The sequence below is a fragment of the Theropithecus gelada genome, chromosome 9 (genome assembly GCF_003255815.1).
Source record: "Theropithecus gelada isolate Dixy chromosome 9, Tgel_1.0, whole genome shotgun sequence".
Lineage (NCBI taxonomy): Eukaryota > Metazoa > Chordata > Mammalia > Primates > Cercopithecidae > Theropithecus > Theropithecus gelada.
This window is the reverse complement of record NC_037677.1, coordinates 121,655,431-121,681,018: the sequence shown is the minus strand read 5'-3', so window position 1 is coordinate 121,681,018 and position 25,588 is coordinate 121,655,431. Positions and strand designations below refer to the sequence as shown.

The following is a 25,588-nucleotide window of genomic DNA, read 5'->3' as shown; positions in this document are numbered from 1 at the left end:
AGTATCTGGAGGGGGCGAGGCCGGCCCATGTGGGGTTGTGTCATTGGTTTGCAAAGAGAGACCCCGCCTTTGCCCCCCCCCAAAAAAAAGGAGCGAGGAGTGAGCGAGCGGCGACCCTCACCTCGCCTCCCGCCTCGCTCCTGCGCAGCCGGCGGGCACCGGGAGCTGCGGCCAGCGCCGCTTCTTTCCTTTCCTTTTCTCTCCGTTTTCCTCCTCCTTCCCCGGAGGAGAAAACAAATAAAGAAGAGCAAATAGCCGGGAGGCGCTCGGCATCCAGGACGTTCCCTCCCCCGATCCAAGTTGGAATTAGCATCCTCTCGGGGGTGAGCGCAGCGCGGGGCGGGCGCGGGCCGGGGACCCCCAGCGCAGCCCCCTCTCGGCGGGCGGGAGGGCGCAGGGCCGGGACGCGGGGGGAATTGGGAACCGGGTGGGCGGAGGAAGGGGGTGGGGTGGGTGGGGAAGTAGGAAGAGGCTCGGCGGCGAGGGGAGGAGGTGGAAGGGAAGGGAGGGGTAGGGTGGGGAGAGGAGGGGAACGGAGGGAGGGTGGGGAGGGCGGGAGGGGGAGGGGCGGGGAGCTGGAGAGATTAAGTTTTTGTGTGTGTGTCCCTGTGTGCGTGTGTCATTTTAAGGTGGCTCGGGAGCGGCCCGGAGGAGCCGGCGGCGGCCCGAGGAGCGAGGGACCGAACCGGGAGCCATGCCGCGCTGAGGGGGGGCCGCACAGCCGCCGCCACCGCCACCGCCGCCGGGTGGGGTGGGAGGGGCGGGAGCCGCCGCCGCCGCCGCCTCCAGGGTGGGCGCCTTTCGCCGTGGACGCCGACCGTCCGGGACGAGGTAAGGGGGGCCCCGGGGGAGGGCTGGGGCCGCCGCCGCCCCCGCCTCACCTGCGGCCGCGGGCTGGGGGCGCCGCGCCCGCGCCTCACTGCGCCACTCAGGGAGGAGGAGGAGGAAGAGGGCGAAGGACACGGAGCCGGCATCCGAGGACATCTTTGGTCCGTGCCCCCGGCCCCGCGTCCCCCCTCAGCGACCGGGGGTGGACGCTGGCTCGGGGGTCCCCGCCCGCCCCCGCCACCGATTGCGCCCGCTGGCCGCCGTTTGCGCCAGGATTTTTGTTGTTGTGATGAGAGTTGATGAATGCGAAGTAGGCGGTCACCTTCCTTCCCATCAGGGTTGGAAAAAAAAAAAAAAGAAAGAAACCCCGAGCGCGGCGGCGTCCAGAGGGCAGCGGCGGCGGCGGCGTCTCGGCGACGGTTCCCTGGTCGCCCCCGGCTCCTGCTCCCTGAGCCCGGTGGGTGCGCGCTCGGGGGCCGCCGGCGACCCAGGCCGAGCGCGCGACGCGCCGCGGGGACAATACGGCCGGATCTCCGGGGAACAGGAGTCCGAGCGCGCCGGGGTGCGGCGGGCCTTGCGCCTACGAGGCGGGGGGGGCGGCGCGGAGAAGAGGGGTTCCATGGGGAAGTCGGGGCGCGAGCGGCTCGCGGTCCCCAGGGGCGCTGCCCCTGCCGGCGGGGGATCCCGCGCGGCGCCCCGGGAGCGCAAGTGAAAGACGGGAAAGGAGGCGAAGTGGAACCCTTTTGTTTTGCCGGCCCCGCATTGTTGGCTCCTCCGGGCAGCCGGGCCACATCTGCTGCCGCTGCCGCCGCCGCCACTGCCGCGCGGGGCTCGGCCCGCCAAAGTCGCGGCGGGGCGGGGGGCCTGGGCGGGCCGGGCGGCGGGCGCGGGCGGGGGCCGGGCGGGCCGGGCATTTCCTCTGCCCGGCCGCGCTCCCGCGGGCACCACTTCCTCCTCGCCCGCCGCCGCCTGGAGCCCGGCCCGCCCGCCTCCCCCACCTTCCCCGCCCGGGCCGCACTTTTCGGGTGGGGCGAATCAAAAAGAAAAAGTTTAGCAGGAGGGGCCGGCTAGGGCGCGCCCCGGGCGGCGGGGATCCTGTGCGGCGCGGGGACAGCCGGGCCGCCGCGGTCCCTCCTCCTCCCAACCCTCCGCGGCGCCGGACGGCCCCGCGCGGCCGAGGGGAAGCGCCTTTCTTTCTCTCTCTCGCGCTGCCCCCAGCGCCCCGGGCGAGTTGGACAGAGGCGCGCGGGAGCCGGGGCGTGCCTGGGCCTTTCTCCGGCGGGAGGCCCAGCGGCGTGGCGGGTCGCCTGCAGCCCACGCCGCGCCCTGGGGCTCGGAGGCCGCGGGCCCAAGAGCTCGGCTCGGTCACCGCGGGCCGCGCCGAGACACACACGCGCGCACACACTCCCTCCCGTGGCTCGCTTTCCGCCGGCGACGACGGTCGCGGACACGGAGTGAGCGTGTGCGCGCGAGTGTTTGTGGTTGTCCCCCCTCCCCCCGCCCGGTACTTTTTCCGGAGGCGGCCCAAGCGGCAGTTGGCTGCAGAGGACCCCACGTTTAGGATTTTATAGGGAAGAGGAGGAATTTTTCGTAGAAATCCCCGCTCTGCGTGCTCGCGGTGGAGGCTGCTGGCAATGGCCTACGTCGTCACACCGGGCTTCCTTGCCCTGTCCGGGGTAAACAATCCTTCTGTGTATTTACCCCCTTTTTTCTTTAAAGATTGGAGATCGGGTTAAGTTCTTAGAGAGTCTGATGCGAGTGGCTGGAAGGATAGACAAGAGAATTCTATTCTATAAATATGCATTGGGAATTTAAAATGCTAAACGCCTTATTTGCAATTCTGTTGGATATTCTAGAGACTGGTATATTTTTATCTGACATGGATAATTTTGAGGGGACGTTATATTTTGGGGAAGTTTACAAAGTGATTCTTTCTGCCTTTCTAACTTGGGCGAAATATATCGACTCATACCACTCTTTCAAAAAAGATAGCTTTCTCTGCTAGGTGTTTGGGTTCGAAGACAGTTTAAAAATTACCTCGTGTTCAGTACCTAAGATTGCTGTTTTGCCTCGAGGGTTTTCCAAGTAGAAGTGGGTAGTTTTCGTGTACTTTGAGAATTCTGAGGTTTTTAACCTCCCCCCCTTTTTTAAAAAAATATAAATCTTTTCTATTTTGAAGTAATGAGACTTTAAAGGATCTTATTTTTATAATCACTTGATTTCAAAGGATACTTCTTACAGCAATTATAAAGTAATAGTCAAAATGCTAATTAAACATTTTCAGTCATAGCTGCTTTAATATTGAAACAGAATTTTTTTCTTTAGCAGAGACTGTATCATAGAGTTGAAACACTAAATATTCTTTTGTCTGGCATCAGATATCTGAACTGCTCTGACATTCTCCTGAAAAACCCCTAGTGCCCTTTTTATTGCCCCCAAAAGAAAAGTTAATGAGATGGTAGATTTCAAGCAAAAAAAGCAGGCCCTCTTTCTTGCAAAATATGCTTACAGTTGCCATTGAAGTTGGATGTTAGCCGTGAATGCACTTGCCTTTAATGAAACCAGTTTAATCGTTCACACTTGATCAAGTATAACACGAGCAAACAAAGGAAATAAGCCAGCATATTTCTGTAGAGTGTAAGTGTTGATGTTGGGTCACCCCCTCCCCCCACCCTGCCCCCCGGTAAAAAGGAGAGAGGGTTGAAGGCAAAGGGAATTTATGGCGCTGATTGGTTTTTTGTGCCCCAGGGGTAGGGGACCCCAGTTACATCCCTTTGGAAAGCAATTATTAGAGGGAATTAAAAGATCTTGGGTTTGGAGCTTGTTTTGAACCTGACTAGGTGGTTTGGGTTTAATTCTTTTTCCTGTTTAGAAAGATAAGGTAGAGTGCCCGAGTCCCACCACTCTTTTTTTTTTTAACCCCAACTTGACAACCCCCTCTCTAATTGTACCTTAATAAGAGTCTGCAGGTTGAATGCAGAACCCTGTGAGTTATTTACGGTTTCTCCTGGGAGCTTTGAAACTGACCCTTGAATGGGTGTTCTCCTGCAGGGAGGAGCAGGGTGAATTACCTTTTCTTAACTGATTTTAAAAAGCCTTATTGTCCCTAAAAATCATTTCCTTGCATGAGTTGCAATTTATGTGTGGAACTGTATCATCAATTCAGTGAAGAGAGAGATACTCGTAAAGTATGTCTCTCTAAAGTTCAGAAAGTAAGAACGTTTGGCTACTTAAAAACAAACACTAGTGCCATTGTAAAAACACACCAGTGACATACTTGGTGAGATATTTTGGCCTTTTGAGACTCGGGGCACACCTGTTCCTGTCCCTGCCAAGTTGTGTGTGCTTTCCCTGCCATTGTTAATCTGGTCGTGTACACAAGATGAAACAGTAAAACTTGCTATCTGTATAATTATTAACTAGTTTGTCAGTTACCCTTTCAGAGAATAATCAATAACTTCGCTCTTAACTTTTAAAATTCTGGATATTTTACTTTGTAAGTCTGGAAAGTGTTTCAAAGAGAGATTAAATGAAACAAACAAACAGCAACAAGAAATGACAAAACCAGAAAATCAACCTGCAACTTTTTAGTTTCTGAGTAACTAACGACAAGGTAAAGAAATGATGACTGTATGTAGTATGTACTGAACAAGCAGTGCACTGGATTTTAAAATGATATTTTTATTGCTACCATTGCTGTTAAAATACAAACGGCTCACACTATTTGAAATCCTTGAGATTCACGGATTGAAAGAAAACCTAAAAGGGGACACCTCTGAGGGAGCAGCCCTGCTGAGATCTAGCACCAGAATGCCATTTGCCAACAGTTCACTAACATCATGAATCATTTTTGAAAGCAAAGTTATACCCTTTGCACTTAACGCGTTCCCTCAATGGAAAAAATTTAAAGAGTTTACAGCAATGGTAGAATGGTGGCCCCAGTTGTCATTTTTTACCACTGTCATTTCCATAGAGAGGGGCTGTCGTCATAATGTATGTGCGTGCAGCCTGGGTCCCTCTGTTCATCTATCAGGGAAAAGCAGCAGCCCTAGTGTCCTGTGGCCCTGAATCAGGCCACAAATATGTATTCATACAGCTCATGGTGGGAAGGGACATTTATCAGTTGGGCAGGGCACAGCTCAGGTAATATTTCCACTTTGGGATGGTAGGTCTGTTACACAGGGTGGAACACATTTTTGTAGTAACTAAAAAATAGGAGGGCAGTTTGTCCCTGGAAAAAGAAGTATTTGTACTTAATGAAAGTGACCCATGTGGTGAAATCTCGGGGTGTCTTTTCCCCCAATAATCTTTCTGTGAATTGCTAGGTGAGGAATGCGTGTGTGAACTTTCCCTGCTGAAAACTTTTAGTGGGCACATGAAATGCTGGAATGAATACCTCTTAGAGACTGCGCCACCCGGGCAAATATCAGTTTTCTCCCTTACAGCTGGTAAGCATGTCCTAATTTACACTGCTGTGAGTTAAAGTTACAGCACTCCTGGAAAGAAGGGAAAATGCAAGGCGTCTCCTCCCCACCTCATCTTTTGAAGTTAATTTTCATTCAAGTCTGTGTTTGATGGAATTTGTATCAAAGACTTATGAAAGGGTTTTTCTTTTTTAATCCTATCTCGGGGTTTGGAAAATTATATTTAATAATTGCTAAAAAACTTCAGAACCATTTTAAAGGTGTTCAGTGGCTCTTTTGATCATGATTTAATGGAGAGTATCCAAAAGCCATCAATGTGACTAATGATATTCACAAATGAATGTTTGGGCATAATCTGGAGTTTGCTTTTAGCTATCATTATTAATGTTTAAAGCCTAAATTATGGCTGCATTTGGGCATTCAGAACTTCGCCTGTGAAAAGAAGGGCTTTGCACATTGTGTTAAAAAAAAAGGGGGGGGGGATTCACAAATGAATACAGAATGTACAATAGGGAGAGAGCCAGGCCATTGTTTGTGTGGAATGTTGACCATGGGAGCCAAGGGTTAGTTTCGCCTTCATTCTTCTAACTGCTGGAGAACACAGAAACTTCAGGAGCTGCGCACAGGATGGGAACCAGGGGCACATTCATCTGTCTTTGCCGGGCATGGAGATTTGGTCTGCCCCCTTTCCAGAGTTTTTCTTAGAAGGTGGTCTTTTCTGGACTGCTGAGGAACGTCGTGTGCTTTCTCTTCTCAGTAATCTGCTTTTCTGAGGAACGATTTTAACAGCAGATAGTAGAGTTCCTCAAGGAAAGTGTAAACAGACCTTTTCTACCCCCTCGAAATGTGATTTTAGGAAATGATATTCAACTTCAGAAAGGAGGCATCTTAAGTCACAGGAAGAAGTTGTGTTTATTTTTACTCCTCTCCTGACTTTAAAGTAGTCTTTAATCTGTTGGTAGCATTAGGGGGAACGCAGCTAAAATAAGTTTTTGCTGGATGTTCATGTTTTGTGTAGCTGCTGCCGTTTGGGAAAAAGCTCCTCCCCCATTCACAAAGCCCTCTCCTTCCACGTGGGAGCTGAGGTCCCAAAGTGGAACCAGCTCTATAGCTTAAGGGAGGTGCATTCCTGGCCCCTCACTTTTTAACCCTCACCTTAAGTGGAATATGTAGATAATATGGAGATCATTAACCATTGTTGGTGTCTGAAGCCTGTTCAGTTTTTTAGCAACTACACTCGGTGAGCACCAGTGGCAGTTTGCATGTATATGTGCCTAGTCCCTCCCTCAGTGAATGTTTCAGAGGTGCCCTGCTTTAGCTGTTTACCTAACTAAATGTAACAGATGGTTGCCTAGAGTTGGCTTAATATTCACAAAAATTGTGATGAAAATCGTTGGGATCTTATGAATGGGACAAGTGATGATTTTGGTTCTGTAGAGAATTGTGACTTTTGTCCTAGGTAATAATAGAGGCTTCGTTTCTCCCAGAGATCGGTTGGGGTTTAAAGGATGGGAACCCTGAGTAGCTGCTGTTGTCTGCCCCGATCCTGGTGGTGACCAGCCTTGCCTTTGGTTTTTGTTGCCTTCTGTGAGTCCAGAAAAACCCTGGAGGCGGGGGTGAGGGGGAGAGGGAGGGCTGGACTTTTCATCCGTGGGGTTCTAAAAATCCTTCTCACTTATAAAATACAAAAATATGTACCTTCCATTGTATTGCTGATTTGTGCTTCCTCCAAAGCTCTCCTCTGATCAGCAGAAATGTGCTTCTTGCATTAAAACAAATTCTTAATTATGACTAAAAGAAACTGTCAGCTGCCTTAAAGATTGTCTGGAAATAGTGGCAATATTTCTGTGTCTCATTCCAGCCCACGTTGTGGCAGAAGCCTGGAAGGGCCACGTTAAAGGATGTGTCACAGAGACAGTGTGTGTAGGTCTTCCTGCAGCACAAGCGAACTCAGGGCTTGTAAAGTCCAGCTTATCGTGGCTGTGCTCCAGCCATGCCTGAAATCTGGCCTCCAGCAATCTGTCCAGGCCCAGGACAAACAAAAACTTCATTATGGAGTCACGGAATCTGAGGAAGTTTCTCTGGAAGGAACCGAAGACCTAGACCATGGAGGGAGATCAACTCCTCTGGCCTAATGGGGCTTTTCTTTTTCCAAGATGGAATTTTAAAATCTTACCTATAAAATTAGGCTAGCAAAGAATTATTTTATAGGTGCAAGTGGCCAGAGTCTAACCTGGAAATGATAGTGTTGTACCTGCCCCAGCTGTGTGTGTGGCAGGGGGAGGGTGGAGAGGGGAAATGAGAGATGAAGAGTTTGGAGGGGAAAACAGAGCATTTGAGGTTTCTCTGCTGGAGGGGGTGAAAGGCCAGGAGTTTGTGCACCTTTCCTTGTAAATGAACTCTAGCTGTGAGTTTATTATTTTGCTGATGGATGGTCTTTAGTGCAGTCTGGAAGTGCAAACAAAGTCGGCTTATCCGCTGCTTGTTCAGGTCCAGGGAGGCCAAGGGAAGGGGTGGGGGCGGTTCTTGCAAATGCATCTGGATCCTGGACGCCCCACTTGGGGTTGCTGCAGCCAGCTCCCAGGCCTGCCCACCTGGAGTACAGCCAGAGCTAGCAGCGGGCAGGGCCCGAGAGAGCTCTTAAAGCCATGTCTCAGGAACGGTTGAGGGAACTGAGAATGTTCAGCCGTGAGTGGAGACGCCCCTGGGGAGCCCAACATTGTCCTCCGTGTGGTCATGTGGCCTTACTCCGCTCGGAACAGGGAGGCCTTGCTGTTGGAGCTGCCGGGCCAGATGGGCTGCGTGGGCTTCTGGCACAGGCAGGACTTGGCTGACCATTGGCTCCCGGTGACGGCCAAGGCGCCGCAAACACCAGAGACCCTGATGGAGACTCAGGCTTTGAAAGCACCTCCTAATGAGCTGGGGAGGATACTGTGTTTTCTTCCCAGTGGGAGTGACCAATAATCTTAAAAGTTTTTTCCCTTTCTCCAGACGTTCAGCTGTGGTCGGCACTCTGGCTTGCTCTATCTGCCCTGCGGACTGGATAGAGCTGGAGACTCAGGGTAGATACCCAGCTGACCCGACATTTCCTACCCATATTCCCTGTTCCCTAGTGTTTCAGGAGCATGCAGAGACAGACCTGATTCTTGTATATCAGGGCTTTCGGATTACGGAATAGAAGTCACACTAGGGGGGCAATCAATAAAGAGTATATTTTGCTATACAGATACCAGTATGCACATATAAGTGCCTACAAGTAAAATCTGGAATGTTTTTGATCTTAAAAACATTTCACAGTCATTAATCTTCACGACGCTCCTGCGGGCTGGGTAAATAGAGCAATTCCTATTTTATGCCAGGAAGAAATATTGAATTGCCTCCCCCAAGTCATAAAGAGGCTGTTTTCCTCCTTGTTCCTGTGACTTGCGGTGTGGGGGGCCTGGGGCACCGGGAACCCCTGCGATCAGCTCAGACTGACTCCAGGACGACTTCCGGTGTCCTGCGCGACCTTCTGCTGCGGGGAGGGCCAGCCCGACACACCTGGCCGCCTTCTACCTGGAGAGGGCGGGGTCTCCTGCATTTCCCGGACCGCGGGGGTGCCCCACCCTGCTGCGAGGACGGGCCTCCTGGCGTCCGGGCTTCCGGGGTCCCGGAGTTCCTGGCTCCCGAGCCCCAGGTGAAGCCCCCTCCATGCCTGGGGTCCGCCCCTCTCCTCCCGGCGGGTGGACCTGGAGGCTCCGCCCCGGCGGGCCCGAACACCTGGCGGCGCGGCCCCGCCCCAGCTGTGCCCTCTTCCCCCCGCAGGGCACCTGGCGGCCCCGCCCCGGCCCCTCCGCGGGTCGCGGTACCTGACACCCCCGAGCCCCCCCACCTCGCGCCTCGCCTTTTCACTTGTAAATGGAGCCGCTTCCCGCCGCGGAGAAGTCGTTGAGAGGTGTGAGAATGGGCCCTGCCCCCCGTGCCCACTTCCTCCTTCCTCCCGCTGGCCTTTGTGCTGAGCTGGCCCGCTTGGACCCCGGGCGGCGGGGGTCCAGCTAGACGCCGCCTCAAGCCAGCGGGGTCGCCGGCGCCTCTCGGGTCCGCGAGGCACCGGCAAGGGAGGAGCCTCGAGACCACGCGGGACACCAGGTTGGGCCCCCAGCCCGCACTCCAGGCTCAGAGCAGGGGCAGGGACCTGGTTGCAGCAGGTCAGAGCCGCCTCCACCCCGCAGCGGTCGCGGACTCCGGGCGCTCCAGACCTGGGGTCGTGGTGAGGTTCGTTGATTGACTGCGCGATGGTGGCTGAGTTGCAAGCAAACGGTAAACAGCGGCATCATTTCCACCAGACCGGCTTGGGATCTCGTCTCCTGGGCAGTGTTTGGGGGCGGCCACGGTTCTTGAATAACCTTCGAATCTGGGTGGTTTTCCTTGTAGTACGAATAGCGCAGTGGCAGTTGCTGTGGGAAACAGCGAGGGCCACTGAGACCTTCAGCAGAATTCCACGTCAAGGACGAGTGACATTTGCGCTCCTCTGCTGCGTTCTCTGCTGTTCATCCCGGCAGCTCTCGACACCTGAAGCCTGGGAGGCTTCTGACTAGAGGTTGTCCGAGCGCTGAGTGGTAGGACGGTGCGGTCTGACCCGTTCCGTCTTGCACCCATCTTCTCCATGGAGGAATTTCTGCGTTCGCCTTTATGTTTTGCAGACTTAATTTGGTGCTCCAGAAATTTATGCAGCCATTCAAGTGCGCTGTACCTGTTGTTCAAGTAACTAGAGAACAACCATTTCCTGAGCACTTACTTAGTGTCTGGCACCAGTTCGCTGGGCCATTGTGTGTTGTTGCGTTTCATTTTCACGAGGTGGGGTGATGTCTGAGGAGTCACTTGGGGGACTTGCCTGAGTGGGTTGGGCATGACTCCGTGGTGGGAGGAGGAACTCCTTCCTGCGTGGGGTGAGCCTCTTTCCTTGCCCACCCTGAAATTAAAAGTTCAGGGGAGGAGCCGTCCTGTTTTCCCCAGGAATCAAAAGAGCTTCTCAGATAAAGGTATCTTTCTCTCAGGCCCAGACCTGTTTGATGAGTGATCATTTTGTTAGGAAGTCACAATCCAGTGCCACGGAGGGGTTTCTAGATCATTTCCTGCGCTAGGACGTTTTACATTCACTACACTTTTGGAGAGAATCTTCAGAACAGCGTGGCTCCTGTTCGGAAGCCTGAGGCAGGCCCCATTGAATACATGGGTCAGACTCTCTGGATCACAGACTCGCTGTGTCCAGGCAAAGGCCAGACACCTGCCTTGAGATCGGCTCTCCGGGGCCAAAGCACAGGGCTGTCCTGGCAGAGGCAGAGGTGGTAGTTAGTCACTGTTTTACCAATGAAGAATCAGAGCCAGGGAGCTTAGGTAATTAAGTCTAGCTAGTTACTACCAACTTCACCTGCCTCTGGCTTCTCTGTGGCTGCCCGAGGCTGCTTGTGGCCTTTGACTGGGACACGGGAAATGTCTGGGGATGGCTTTGCCACGCTAACCAAGAGACCTCTTCTTTCCTCCCAAGCTCAGTTTCTCCCTTGCCTTCATCTGTGTGTCTGATGCAACATCACTTCCCTCCCCGCCCCCCCCCCCCCCCCCCGCACTCCAAGAGCGCCAGGGCACACTCTCCGGGGGTTCTGTGTGGCTTTCACAGTGCTTAGGGCTTCATGTGGTAAAGTTGGATTTAGTGGCCAGGTAACATTTTATCAATAGGTAAGACTATCAATAGGTAACACCATGTTTGTGGTCTGGGATAGCATGATCGCAGCTGCCCTCACCCCCCACCTCCCTCGAAGGAGGGCTTCAGTCCATGGGATGCACCCCTCCCCAACTCTGGTTGCCTCTGGCTTTCAACTGGAGCCATGTGCACACCTTAAATAGGATCTGGTTTGTGGGTTCCACCTTGGGGAGTTGGGGGTCAAGAGACAGGAAAGATGCTTAGGATTTCTCCTAGCTGGGAGCGTCTGTTTGCACCACTCCTGTGAAAAGCGGGGAGAAACTAGATTTTGCCGGGTGAACTTCCGTTGGGTCGCTCCCCTGCATTTGTGTGGTGTGAGCCTTAGAAAGGAATTTGAATTAATACTCCTGAACAAAGGGAACAGCCTTCTTTTCAAAGAGGCTATCAGAGAACTGAAAGGGAATGGCACAAAGTTGGGTGTGTCTTCAAATCCAGAGACCAGCCCTGCTTGGGTGAGCTTGGGTGATGAACTCACCGGAAGAGTACCCGGGGCAGGTGATGCGGGAGCTCCCAGGCTGACCTTGGCTTTCCGAAGAGGGTAAGGTCCCCATAAGGTGGAGGTTTTCCTGAAAAACAGGCTTTTCTTTATAAGATTACCTTGCTCCTCTACAACCCTTCTCTTCTTTTTGTGAACACGTGTGTGCTTGTGAGCACATGTGTGTTCTGGAAATCTCGGTCTTCACTGGGGCTCCAGTGGGGCCAGGGGTGGTGTCCCTCTGCCTCCATCTCGGCCTTGGGGTTCTGCTCTGTCTTGTGGATGACTCAAGGAAGTGCTGGGAGGAGTCTCTTGACAAATCAGTCATGTGAGGCTGGTGTCCTGGCTCAGCTCCGGCTTGGGTAGTGATTAGAGTCTGCCTATTTGAAGTCCTCCCTGCAGTCTTTAAACAGGTCTCCATTCCGCTTCACTCCACCTGGAAGAGGGTGGTGGGGCCAGGATCATCCCCCGGCCAGCCCTCTCCTCTCTTGTGTTGCCTCATTGGGACACTGAGAAGGGGGAAGCTGCTTTCTCAGAGGCTGTTGCTTGGCAAGTGGACATGGCGTCTAAGCATGAGAATGACTGCAGCGTGCAGGTTCCCGTGAATGGTCATTTCCTGCGAGCCGGGCCTTGTGAGTGGTCTTGCAGAGCCCATGTCATGTCTGTGGTGTGTCCCCTGTCCTGTTCCAGGTTTTAGAGATCCTTTGCGCTGGGCAGAAGATCCACCGAGCTGGCATCCAGGTTCCTCCAGCAAAACACGGCACCGTGGTGGACCTGCCGCAGCTCTGAGGCCAGCGAGCCGGTTTTTCCCCCACCCTGTTTCCCAGCCCTGGCATCTGCAGAGTGTCCGTTCTCCTCGCTCCTCCACGGCGCGTGCTTTTCGCTCAGGGTTGAGGATTCTTTTTCCTTCACTTGCACACATCCTTCTCATTTCTCAACTAAGCCCAGGATTAAGAATGAGGCTTCAACTGACAAAAGCCAGGAGATTCACAATTGGAGTTGGAATTGTGTCTGCGGTGATGCCTTCCTCAGCGTTTAAGGAAGGCCTCGAAGAGTGGGTCATTTTTTTCTATCCTAAATTGGCCACATGGCTCCAAATAGTGGGCAAAGGGAGACGCCTCTGTGGTGAACTGGGGAGTGTCTTAGTTGAGGATCTCATGTCCGCAGAGGATGAAGGGAGGGGGGTTAGGACTCAACCCAGTTGTGCTTTTGGGTCCCTGGTTGTGTCCCAGCCAGGCCTGAGAGCTTAGAAGCAAGTCCCATTATGTTACTTGACCCCTCAGAATAGTCCTTTAAAATATTTCTTGGCAAGGAAGCTTCTTGAAAAGGAGTTTTCTTCCCTAATTCTCTTTGTCTTCTAGAGCAGCAGGCAGGGCGGGAGGGGAGCCTGGGTTCGCTGTGGTTAGCGGGAAGGGGGCTGCAGCAGCACATGGACCACCTTCGTGGTCACGCCTGTAGCTGGGAGTTTTGCAACCTGGTGGTTACTTGGCATGTCAGGGGCCTGGCTCAGATCCAAAGTTTTGCTCTAGGGGCCCCGGCAGTGCACTTTGAAAGTGCTGAGCTAACTGCTGTGCTCACTTTGGTGGCTGGTGACAAGAGAGGTCTCACTGGAAGGTCGTGAATGTCATTCTTCCTTTCAAACACTGAGGCTGTGTCCAAGGAGAGATGGGCCTGCCCTCCTAGAGCTTAGTAGAGGCAGTGAGATACAAGGGGGACAGACTGTTCAAGGAAGTGTGGCAAAGAAGGGATGGAAAGAAATGCTTGACTTCTCTCCCACGCTGGGAAGCCTTTGCGAAGGGCTTCAGTTTCTGAATCTGTAAAATGAGGGTAAGGAGAGGGTGTGTTGTAAGGATTCAGTGAGGTAACGTTTATAAAGCCCTTAGAACGAGCCTGACATATCATATGTGTTTGTTAAAATTTTTTTTTTTTTTGAGATGGGGGTTTCACCGCGTTGCCCAAGCTTGAAGTGCAGTGGCGCAATCACAGCTCACTGCGGCCTCGACCTCCCGGATTCAAGCAATTTTCCCATCTCAGTCTCCCAAGTAGGTGGGACTACAGGTATATGGCGCCACACCTGGCTAGTTTTTGTATTTTTTGTAGGGATGGGGTTTGCCACGTTGCCCAAACTGGTCATGAACTCCTGAGCTCAAGCAATCCTCCCTCCTTGGCCTCCCAAAGTGTTGGGATTACAGGTGTGAGCTGCCAAACCTGTCATGGTGCTATGTTAAAAATTCCTGGAAGATGTCATGCCCTGTGGTAGGGAAGGGGAGTGGCTGGTGGGGCTGGCTTAGTTTGGGAACAGCCGTCTTCTCATTGATTGCTGGGGTCCAAAGCAATGAACTGAAAACTGTTCACAAGGTTAATTTTAGTCTGCGGGCTGTTACTGCGTATTAGGTCACTCCAAGAAATGCCCAGTAAAATGTTTACTTTCTATATAAGACCTACTTTCTCTTCCTGGAGAAGGAAGAAAAAACTGCCTTGCCTGATGGGCAGCCAGGGTGGGGGCCCAGAGCCTCCTGCCCCAGCCACCCTGCCCGGGTGGAGCCTGTTGAGAAGGGTGGCTCAGGTTTGAATTCTCCACTATTGAGAGCTCAGTATCATCTTTATAGAGTACATAAAACACAGTGAACATGGGCATGACAGGCCACATTCCGAAGAGCATATTTGTTCAGGAAAAGGAACTGCGTCTGCCCTTCCCTCTGTGCACATAGTTCCCTTCATAGCTCTCTTCACCCTTCCAGGTCCCTGAGGAGTGGGTGCATTTGCCAGACAGTGACCAGGGCTGTCGACTTGCTTGGTGGCATCCTGTTTGGTTTCTTGTGGGTGCTCGGTCAATAGCAGCTGTGGTAACTGGACCAGGTGCAGCTGGGTGGCAGATTTGTTTGAGCATGTGCCTGACCCCAGGCCCTGGCAGTGGGGTGGTAATTAATCATCTCCTCCTAGGATGTTCATTCACAGATACTGACTGAGCACCCATTAGGGGCCAGGTGTAGTACGCATGTGCGTGGAGCATCACCGAATGTCTTCCAATTGAAATGTTCAAATATTCTTTTCTCCGCCCAGCCAGTGTTAACTGCGCTGTGCTTCTGTGAGGCCACAGGTGTGGGTATAGGTCATGTGCATGAAATGGTAAGGTGGGATAAGGAAGGTGCCTCTCCAGCAGACAGTTTGTCATCTTCAGGGTGTGCTGGTCATTTCATGGACCAGCAGTTTCTTTGGATTCAACTCATGCCGTTAAAAATCTCACTTGGGGGCCAGGTGGGGTGGCTCATGCCTGTAACCCCAGCACTTTGGGAGGCCGAGGCAGGTGGATCACCTAAGGTCAGGAGTTTGAGACCAGCCTGGCCAACATGGTGAAACCCTGTGTCTACTAAAAATACAAAAAATTAGCCAGGCATGGCAGCATGCACCTGTAATCCTAGCTATTTGGGAGTATGAGGCAGCAGAATTGCTTGAACTCTGGAGGCAGAGGTTGCAGTAAGCCAAGATTGGGCCATTGCACTCCAGCCTGGGTGACAGAGCAAGACGCTGTCTCCAAAACAAGGAAAGAAACAAAAAATTCACTTGGGGCCAGACATGGTGGCTCACGCCTATAATCCTAGCACTTTGAGAGGCGGAGGCGGGCCAATCACCTGAGATCAGGAGTTCAAGACCAGCCTGGCCAACATGGCAAAACCCCATCTCTTCTAATTGGTTTTGGAGAAATTGGCTTTGCAGATTATATTTTAGTCTCTTGTAGAAATGCAAAAATTAGCCAGGTGTGGTGGTGTGCACCTGTAATTCCAGCTACTCGGGAGGCTGAGGCAGGAGAATCACTTGAACCTGGGAGGCGGAGGTTGCAGTGGGCCGAGATCGTTCCATTGCACTCCAGCCTGGGCGACAAGAGTGAAACTCTTTCTCAAGTTAAAAAAAAAAAAGTCTTACTTGGGAAAAGCAAAATGGTCCTTGAAAATGCCTTTGGGAAACCACCCATGCTGGAATGCAAGGGCATCTCAGTTGGCCAGGGACCAGGGGTCTGGGGCCAGAATGTGATATTCCTCATTTGCAAATCCTGGAGAGTGCACAATAAATAAGATGTGAGTGCGTGTGGGAAGTGCTCCCAGGCTAGCTGTTTGTTACCATTATTTTTATTGGGGACGGTGGTACTGGTGGTGGTGGTGACAGTAGGATTCATGGCAATCCCACTAGTTATGGTGGTGTGAATGTCATTGAGAAAGACAAATCCTCCCGTCAACTCTGCCTTCTTCCTCTTAGCAGGGAGTGGCTGTTTGTGCCCTGTTTTATCAGGAGGGAGCAGGTAAGTGCAAGCATCCCTCTCGCCCCCTGCCCTGCCCTGCCCTGCCCTGCCCTGCCCTGCCCCAAAGGACAGCAGATACCTTTAATATTAGGAAGCTTGGGTGGGCTCGGTGGTTTTCACCAGTGACTCAGTCAGTCCCCAGAGAGGGTTGGGGGTGCTCAAGAGGATGGCTTCTGGAACAGGGCGGGTCCCCAAGGCACCCCTGGCCAGGAGTCTCCTGAGGGCCCCCCTTCTTCCCAAAGGAGAAGCCCTAACATCTGTATTTTTAGCCACCTCCTCCAGGGGGTGCCTGATGCAGCCAGCCCGAAACCTGCCAACAGCAGCACACAGACTGGCTTTCTTCAGAAACAAACCACTCCCCCAACACACACCCACACACTCGAGTCTAGTTATTGAACATTTGGCATGAAAAATGGTTGAAGGAAGATTTTATATAACTGAAATAACCCACTAAATTGTTTGAAACTTGGAATATGGATTTCTGCTGTACTCATCCTCATTCTTTGAAAAGGGATTCTCCACCCTCCAACATTACCAGGTATTCCTAGGACAGCAGAGAAATGTCCTGGGTGTCTGTTAAAACTGGAGCCGGTTCTGTATTCAGATGCACTTGACATTTCACCCTTGACCAGGCAGCAGTGTGTATTGAGATGAGGCTGGGCAGTGTCAGAGCATACCTGCCAGAGAAGAAATTGGTTGTGCAGATTATATTTTAGTAAAATCTGAACCGCTCAGTGAAGCACACTATTACAATCTGTGTACACACAAAGAGGGATGCCACGGAGTCGATGTTTTTAACACTGGCCCATGTGAGCGAGAACGTGGATCAGCAAAAGGTGCATTTACCTCCCTCTGCAGGCAAATATGCTTAACCTTCAGGAGTGCCCCTGAGGCCCTTACTTATGCCTCTAGCCTGTTTCGTCATGATGCAAGCCGATTTGGGAGTGATACCTACCGTTTTAGAACTGAGAGTGAACCTGTTTTGTGGTAAATCCTTTTTATCTTGATCGGGGCATTTATTAATTAGTAGGCTTCAGCGAGGCTGATAACCTGGCTTGTTTCTGTTTGCAGAAGTACTTTGTCATACATTGGCTTATTTTATTTTTAGCAACAACCCTGTTGTGAGGCAGTGTGATTATTTCCCACTTGAGGAATTGGCAAACCGCGTGGACGGGACTCACAGTTAATTAACGATCGAGCGAGATCCAAACTGGTTCTCCTCCACCAGTACCAGGCTGTCTAGAGAATGGTTGTGTATTCAGATAACCCTATTCTAGGGATGAGCGGTGTGTACAAATTTGAAGGCCAGAAGGGAAGCAGGAGAATCCAGTTTCAAGAGTCTGGAGCCTTTGGCGGGAGTCCCCCGTGTTGAAAGGTGAACTTGAAAGAGTATCCATGGGTGTCCTTAGATGAAGAAGGATTTAAGGGACTCTTTTTGCCCCTTGATACAAGGTTTGTAACTGGGGTCTGGGGCAGAAAGGAATTGCTCTTCTTGGTTTGAGTGACTGCTTTCTGGGGAGCATCTGGGTGCTTTTTGAATTGCATGCAGAGCCATTTACGGTGAGAGAAATTATGACCTGACTAATTGGCCCAGGGCTAGGTGTTCTGGGGCTCTGTATTGAGACCTCTATGCAAGGAGCTTATCTGCTTGAATGTGGAAAGTGACTGTCTTTGGGGCCCTGGCAGTTTCTTTTGGGGCCGCTTTTGGACTTGAGTTAGCAAAGAAATGACATTGTGATTTATGCTGTTTATGAAGAATAGCATGCCTATCTGTTTTCACACAGACATCTTAATAGAGATTAAATACAAAATAAAGTGGAATGCATGAGCGGGGATATTCCCATAAGCAATATTGTAGTTTTAGGCAGTGTAATTATGTTTTGTACACTTCCCAATTAAGCAGTTATGCATTACTGGGGAAACTACCTTGTGGAGATTTAGAAAAGCTTTAGAATTTAGTAAATCAAATAAAAATAGGTACACAATATTTTAGACACAGGATTTAAACATGTTACATGGTGTGATAAGGTAACCCAGTTTGCACTCATTTGCCAGAAAATAATGCAGTGCCACTGAGGTGAATTTTTTTGTTTGTTTGTTTGTTTTTTTTTGAAACGGAGGCTCACTCTAGCCCGGGCTGGAGTGCAGTGGTGAGTTCTCAGCTCATTGCAACCTCCGCCTCCCAGGGTCAAGCAGTTCTCCTGTCTCAGCCTCCCGAGTAGCTGGGATTACAGCACTCCCAGCTAATTTTTGTATTTTGTTAGTAGAGACAGGTTTTCACCATGTTGGTCAGGCTGGTCTTGAACTCCTGACCTCAGGTGATTTGCCTGCCTCGGCCTCCCAAATTGCTAGCATTATAGGTGTGAGCCACCACGCCCGGCCGATTGAGGAGAATTTCTTCTTCTGAACATTGCCTGTGGAATAAAGGTGCACCCCTACTGTGTGCAGGATGTCGTGGAGGGCTGCCGGGCTACAGGGAAGAAGAGCAACAAGGGTTTATGTGGAGTTCAGCTAAACAGTGGTGGATTTCTGTGAGCTGGGGTGGGCAGAGGTGGCCACATTAGGTTTGGAGTTAGGCTGAAGGGGGTGTGCTGAGGCTAAATGTGGGAGAGGGAACCCAAGGTAGGAGCCTTTCAAGCTCCCGTGTCCTTTCAGCTCCCATGTCCTGGCCACTAAACTACGGGAGGTAAGGGAATGATTTTCCCTGAGTAAACTGTCTGAAGTGGAGCTGCGTCTCAGGGAGCCTCTGCGAGCCTGTGCTTCACAGAACCCTTCCTCCTGGTGTCTTCTGGGGGTTGCTGATTTTGAGGAAGCCTGGTGGGGTGTGTGCTGGCTCAGCTCCCCCTCAGTAGCAAAGCTCTTGTGGGCTGCAGAGGGATTTCAGAGTTCACTGCATAGGGCAAGTCATTTAATTTTATCATTTGCTTTTTGAGAAGGATCAAGTTTTCAAAATCCTATGTAGAAATAATTTATATACAGTAAAACACCCTTTAACGTGCAGTTCTGCAAGTCTTGACAGTCGAGGCATAGCCACCGGGTGGTTGCGGAACCATCCCATCACCAAGGAAAGTTCTGTGTGCTCCTTTGGAGTTCATGCCTCCCTGCCCCCCACTCCCAGCGCCCAGCCACCACTAATCAAATCACTCCTTTTTGATAGTAGAAGGACCAGCCTAGGAAGTGTGAGGAGTTTGGTGAATGCTGGTGTGAGACACCAGTAATTTCCAGGACATTTGTAATATCCAAGGATTATGCATGAGTCCCAGGGGTTCTCTGGTCACAGCAGATGGACTTGGCTTGGATGACACCTTCCTCCCCAGTGCCATCCTAGGGATGCCTGAGACTCCAGGAGCTTGGCTCATCTGGACAGGTCGGACCAAAACCCAGTCACTGCAGTGTGAGTCTTGCCTGAAACCGGCATATAACCACCTCCTCTGCAAAGTAGGCAAACCGCTCCCCCATCCCGAGAGTGGGCAGGGCAGTTCTGGGCCATACTTGCAGGCCCTGGTGCATCTAAGGCCATGCCCCCTGGGCTCCCCAGGGACACGCACACAACAGCTGCCTCTCCACACCGTGTCCCACGAGCCCCTGTTGGAAAGTGCCCGGGAACAGGTGCCTTTTCGTCCGCCATAGCCGCTGGCTCCAGGTCCAGAGGGACTGTGAGTGACTGCCAGGCCATGCTGCTTTCTCCTTTCTCTGTGGGGGAAGTGGCTTTGGAGGGAGCCGGGCAATGTGCTTGTGTGTTTGCCGTGTGCTCGCTGTGTACTTGCCGTGTGCTTGCCATATGCTTACTGTGTATTTACTGTGTGCTTGCCATGTGATTACCGTGTGCTCGCTGTGTACCTGCTGTGCATTTGCCATGTACTTGCTGTGTGTTTATTGTGTGCTTGCCACGTGCTGACTGTGTGCTGTCTCCCTGCTTGCTGTTCCGTGCTCCTGTGACTCCTGGGTGGTCGGGGCAGTTAAGCGCCCTCAGGTCCCCATTTGTTTTCCTGAAGGTAAGAGGCCAGTCAGGACGGCCACCTTTTTGTGGTCAAGAAGACTGGTTTGTGGAAAACCCAGAGGAAGGAGAGCTTCTGAGGCGGGGAAGGTCAGCTGCCCCGGAGGCTGGTGCCGGCCCGGAGGGTAGACGGCCACATTTGCAATCCTGGGCTCCATTCCCAACCCCGCCAGCTCCTTGTATGTCAAATAGGATGCTAGTTCCTCTCACAGGAGGAGGTAATGAGAAGGCGCTGGAGGCTGGTGCCCAGGTGCCCGGCAGAGGAGGTGCTTGGCAGGAAGTCCCATTGCACTCTGGGATATGAGCTGCCACTGACTCATCGCCTCATGGTTTTTGTTTTTATTTTTATGTTATTTATTTATTTGTTTATTTATTTATTTATTTTGAGACAGTCTCACCTGTTGCCCAGGCTGGAGTGCAGTGGTGTGATCTCGGCTCACTGCAACCTCTCCTCTGCCTCCCAGGTTCAAGCGATTCTCCTGTCTCAGAATAGCTGGGATTACAGGCACTCTGTCAGGCCTGGCTAATTTTTGTATTTTTAGTAGAGATGGGGTTTCACCATGTTGGCCAAGCTGGTCTCGAACTCCTGACCTCAAGTGATCCGCCTGTCTCAGCCTCCCAAAGTGCTGGGATTACAGGCATAAGCCACTGCACCCGACCCTTAATATTATTTTCTTTCAGTTGGGAGAAACTTGGAATGAGTCTTGGAATTTGTGAAATTGTTAAGTGGGGATCACTGCATTTGCTGATTTTCTGGTCGTTGCCTGAAATGTCCTTTCGGAGCTCATTCTTTGTCCCCTTCCCTCATCACATCAGTCAGGCTGAGGGCAGGTGGAAGCCGCAGTGATCGTGATTGGCCAGCCCTGACTGGCGTTCCCGTGATCTCGGAGCATCTTGTGTGCATGCATTTGCAGTATGAGAAAACCCTTTGATGTCTTTGAGCTCAGACCAAATGTGACCTTGATTCCTGGCCTGAAATTAATGTCTAAGCATTCTTGGCTTCTTCTGGGTGGTCGTCTGTGAATAAACTGCCATGCAGTGAGTATGATGGAAATGTACCCGCCAGGACATAGCTTACCAGATTTCAGATTTCAGCGGGGCTTCCCAGTGTAGTGTGAGGACACTCGGGTGCATGGGTTAGTAGCTGAAAGGTGGGTGGACACCCCAGCGTGTCCTTCTTAAGGGTTCAGGGACAGTTCAGCAAGGGTTGGGGAAGGGGTGTGCTAGATGCTGAGTGGAAGTCACAGATGTATGTGGCCACCGGTCTGCTTTCGGATGGTGATGAGAACAAAGTTCTTTACTGTCTGGAAAGGTGATCTGGGGACCTTTTCACAGGTCACCAGCCACCTGTGCTCTGTATTGTGCAGCTGTGAGCACAGTAGGGCCGCAGTTCTAGGCAACCACAGGGCCTCTTGGTGTCCTGGATACAGGATGCTTTCCCAGGACCCTTCTGGGGCTCCACATCTATCTCCACACTTTGGGTGGGGAAGTTGCTTCCTTTGGGTGGATCCAAAAATTCCAGCTGACTTCTTGGAGGGAAGTGAGTTGAGAGCCCCTCCAGAGGTGCGTGTTCAGGTGAGTTAGCTTGCTATTACGTGCCCAGGCCCAGCTGGCCTAGACTGGAAGCTCCCACAGTCAAAACAAAAAACAAAAAACAAAAAACAGGGGCTGATGAACTTGAACAGTCAGAAAAAAAAAAGGCAGACAGTCTTTTGGGTGTGTGCAGTATTAAATCACTTTGAAAGGGGAACACTTAAGAAAATCTTCTGCCCTCATTCAAGAATATTAGAAATATGTTAATTTGGTGGAATAATTATTATAATAGTAGCTACCATCGGGTTTTTTTTTTTTTTTTTTTTTTGGACTGTCACCCAGGGTGTGGAGTACAGTGGTACAATCTCGGCTCACTGGAACCTCTGCCTCCCGAGTTGAAGCAATTCATGCCTCAGCCTCCTGTGTAGCTAGGATTACAGATGTGTGCCACCACACCTGGCTAAATTTTGTATTTTTAGTAGAGACGGCTTCACCATGTTGGCCAGGCTGGTCTGGAACTCCTGGCCTAAAGTGATCTCGCAACCTCAGCTTCCCAAAGTGCTGGGATTACAGGCGTGAGCCACTGCGCCTGGCCAATAGTAGCTGCTGTCTATTGAGTGCCAGGAATGTGCCAAGCAGGGAAGATGCAGATGTATTTGGTGGATGCATAATAGTAATGGCTAATGCGCCGCTCACAGGCTGGACACAAAGTAGACTCAGAGAACTTCAGTGACTTTCCCAGGAACACACAGCTCTTGGGCAGCTGCTATATGGAAACCACAGGGACTCATCAGAAGCCAGTTCCTTTGCACAGTTAGCTGAGTGAAGAGACGGGCGGGCACAGCTATGTTTGGAGTTCTTAAGTTCGTCATTTCGCACCCAAGAATCAAGGTCGCAGGGTGAAGCTCTGTAGTTCTGGAGCCTGAAAGGCAGTTGACATCCTGGCTGGAAACGCACATTTTTATTTTACATTTATTTGGGTAGTGGTTTGCTGGTCTGATTTTTTTTTTTTTTTTAACCATTTGGCTTGGAGAAATTTTCCCTTTGGTTATGGTAATTACCCTTTCCTGGTAAGTAAATTGATTACAGCGGCTCTTTCCAATCTTGCACGTTTGATTATCCATGAGCCTCCTTCTGCCTCTTAATCTTATTTTTAGCACAGTCCTTGAAACCTCTGTGTGAAACTGTCCATCTTCCGCTGTTTCTGAACTGCCGAAGGTCATTTTCACCAGCCCCATCAAACGCGGATGTGTTTCAAGTCAAACACAGCCATTTGAACCAGTTTCAAACAGTTGCGTTTCAGGTGTCAGCGTGGTGGGGACAGGACCTGCTGCATGAGGTCCGTGTTGCTTGGGATGGTCTCGAATCACCCAGCGTGACTCCGCTGGCTCTGTTGGTTCAGTTGGCTCCAGGATGAGTGCACTTGACCAGAAGCTTCAGCGACACTGAGGTTATAAGGGAGCCGGGTGAGCGGAGGCTGTGTTGTGGACACCAGCCGAGTCCGGGTGGGAGGAGACACCAGGACCTATTAGCAACCTGCCCTGGACTTTGTTTCCTCATGTGTGTGCCCAGGGCTTTGCGGACGATTTGCCCCAGATGGAGTTAATGCTGCAGTTGTTATAAGAACATCTCTGGCTCTACTTTTGAAGCTAGTCACCACCTTTATTTTTGTAAACTAGTGAGAGGAGCGTGGCTGGCTCTGAGGGTGCAGAGGTGCCCCTCATGTGGTCCCCTGGGGTCTTCTCTGCATCTGAGTGTTCTCAGAGGCCACGTGAGTCTCAGTAGCCCCAGTGGACTCCGGATGTTTTGTGAGCCTTACCTCGATAAGAATAAAAATGTTTTGGTGTGCGATTTGATTTGTTTGCTAGAAGATTAGTACAAAAGCAGGAAGGAAAAATAACGTGGTGGAGGTGATTGCTAGAGGCTGGCAGAAGGTTATTTACGGATTTTTGCTGACAGTCCTTGTTGAAAGGAATTCCCTGTGAGATTTATGAAGCCTTTCCAATTTATTGTCTTTCCAAGTAAGGTAAGCAAATAAATAAGTTATTCTATTTTATTATAAACACAGCCAATGTAAAATTAAAAATAAGAGGAAATGGGCCTCCATTTTTTCAGCCTAGTGTGTTTCAGGAAAGCATCTTGGAGAGGCTTTTTGTTTTGTGTTTGGCTAAAGCACATTGTGCATTTAAAAGATAAAGTCGGTGCCTTGATGTTGTATGTGCAGGTCACCATCCTTGGAGGGGACTGGTTGCAGCCTTGGCAGGGTTGACAAGATGGTGAGGACAGAGGAGCTGTAATATTCAGGACTGGCCCGCCAGAGTCACCAGGGACTCTCAGGCCCCTTGGGAAATAAGGCTGAGGGGTTCCCAAGACTCTGCTCTGGGTTTGACCACAGCCGCTGCGCCCAGAAGGGACCCTGTCTCCTGAGGCCCACGTCCTAGCAAACTGGTGACATCTTCCTTCTTCCTGTCGCCTTGATTTCTTTGTCTCTTCTCCTTAAACTCAGAAATTGTTGGTGCTTTCAGTATCTTGGCAAATTGTGATTTTGGCGATACAGATGTGTAAAGACCCACATGGGAAATTTAGATTTGTAGGTAAAGAATAAGCAGGAATATGAGACCTTGTTGTAAACATACCTCTCGTTTTCGGCGGTGATGTCAGCGCTGAAGATTTGGGTGGGTCAGGTTTGGTGACCTGTGTCCCGCTAAAGGCAGCTCCTGCTCCTGACACCAGCCTGGAGCCCATTTGAAATTGCTCCTGGCTCTTTCAAGGCCCTGGGCAACGCCATCAGGGAAACATCCTGTGACCATTTTGGGAGAATGTTTTACGTCTCTGCCCCTAGATGTCCCTGTGCTAGTGAAGCTATTTTGGGGGGACTAATAGGCGGCGTTGGACGGTGTCTTGTAGCTGTCAACGGATGACTGTTCAAGTTCGTCAGCCCCTGGTATGTAGTAGGTGCATGTTGGAGATTGAGTGAGTTACATTTTTTGCAAGGGTTTGTTTTAGGAGCAAAAGAGACCTAAGTAGGGAGGCTTGGAAGGTGCTGAGGGCATAGTTCCTGCAAGAATGGGCTCCACGGGGTTCATTTTCTTTCGTTCCCACTTCCTCCACAGTGCCTCATCCCACTCCAGTAGGCACACGAAAGAGGAGAGCCTTTCTTCAACTCAGGGCTAATGAGCTGGGCACCGGGGTGGGGGTGGGGGAACAGTGTGGCCGACGCTTTTCTGGGGTGGTGGCCTGAACGAGCCTGACCTGCTGTTGCCTGCAAGGAGCTGACCAGCCAACCAGAGAACAGTGGACAGGCAATTCAGCTGGGTGAGCCCGACAGGGGGATGGGTCTGGGGCCTGGGGAGTCCCACCCATGCACCCTGAGATCAGGGCTGGCCTTTCACAGGAGGTAGGCTGTGAGCTGTGAGGGTGAGGGGCCAGCCTGGGCCTCCCTCCCACCAGCTTACCTCCCTTAGGAGGCCACCCCCTGCCTGGGTCCCGCCAGCCCCTTCATTCTCATCCTTATCTGAATCTGAGAATCACCTGGAGAGCTTTGAAAACAGATCCCAGCTTAATCCTCCCCTCAGGTTCTGAGTGTGTGGGCCACAGTGGCATCTGCCTTGATGCTAAAAAGTTCCCAGGTGACTCTAATGAACAACCACTGCCCAGCCAGCACCCCTCAGCTGGGGCCACTTGTCCTGTTGTGCTCGTGGGCCGGAAGGGATGGGCTGGAGAAACAGGTAAGTCCTTACTTCCCTGTCCCACAGACTGGGAGCAGCGGCGGAGGGCAGGAGGCTGCCCTGGGAGGCCAACTCCTTAAATGCACACCTGACCGACGGGTACGCCCCTGCTGTGGGGCCAGGCAGGAGAGCAGCACCGGGGCACCCAGGACCACACACCGAGAAGTGTGAACCCAGCGTGGCCTGGCGTCCCATCAGCAGGTGAGGGTCATCTTTCAGGCCTGTTTCACTTCCTCAAAAGAATGCAGTGGAATGAGCCCTGTAGGGCGAGGTGCCTGTGCGTGTGGGGATGGAGAGGAGGGCTAGCTGCTGGGATGCCAGAAATGAAGGGAGGCTGGGATCTTCCTGCCTTGGTCCGTGTGTAGCTGGAAGGAGAAAGCAGCTGTTGCCTAGGAGACAAAGCTGGAGGGCTTGACTCAGACCATGGACCTCTCAAGGCTTTCTGCCTGGGTGGGGGATCAGCCCAGAAACCCCACGAGGCGATGGGGAGGATCATATATGCATTTCTGTAGAAAAAGGATCCGCTTTTCAGTGTCTCAAAGGATTCTGGGACCTTACATTTTTTT

The 25,588-nt window shown here is 51.7% G+C and overlaps 1 protein-coding gene across 6 annotated transcripts in view; it reads left to right on the top strand.

The window, feature by feature from the left end:
- Positions 1-25,588, top strand: part of CTBP2 (C-terminal binding protein 2) — a 172,012-nt gene continuing 146,424 nt past the window's right edge. For 3 of the 6 annotated variants that reach the window (XM_025395710.1, XM_025395709.1, XM_025395705.1), the window contains exon 1: positions 2,021-2,504. The gene's annotated coding sequence lies outside the window, so the exon portion shown is untranslated. Of the gene's footprint in view, positions 324-608; positions 832-1,108; positions 1,286-2,020; positions 2,505-25,588 lie in introns of those variants that run through there. The other 3 variants (XM_025395706.1, XM_025395708.1, XM_025395707.1) reach the window with 3 other exon arrangements.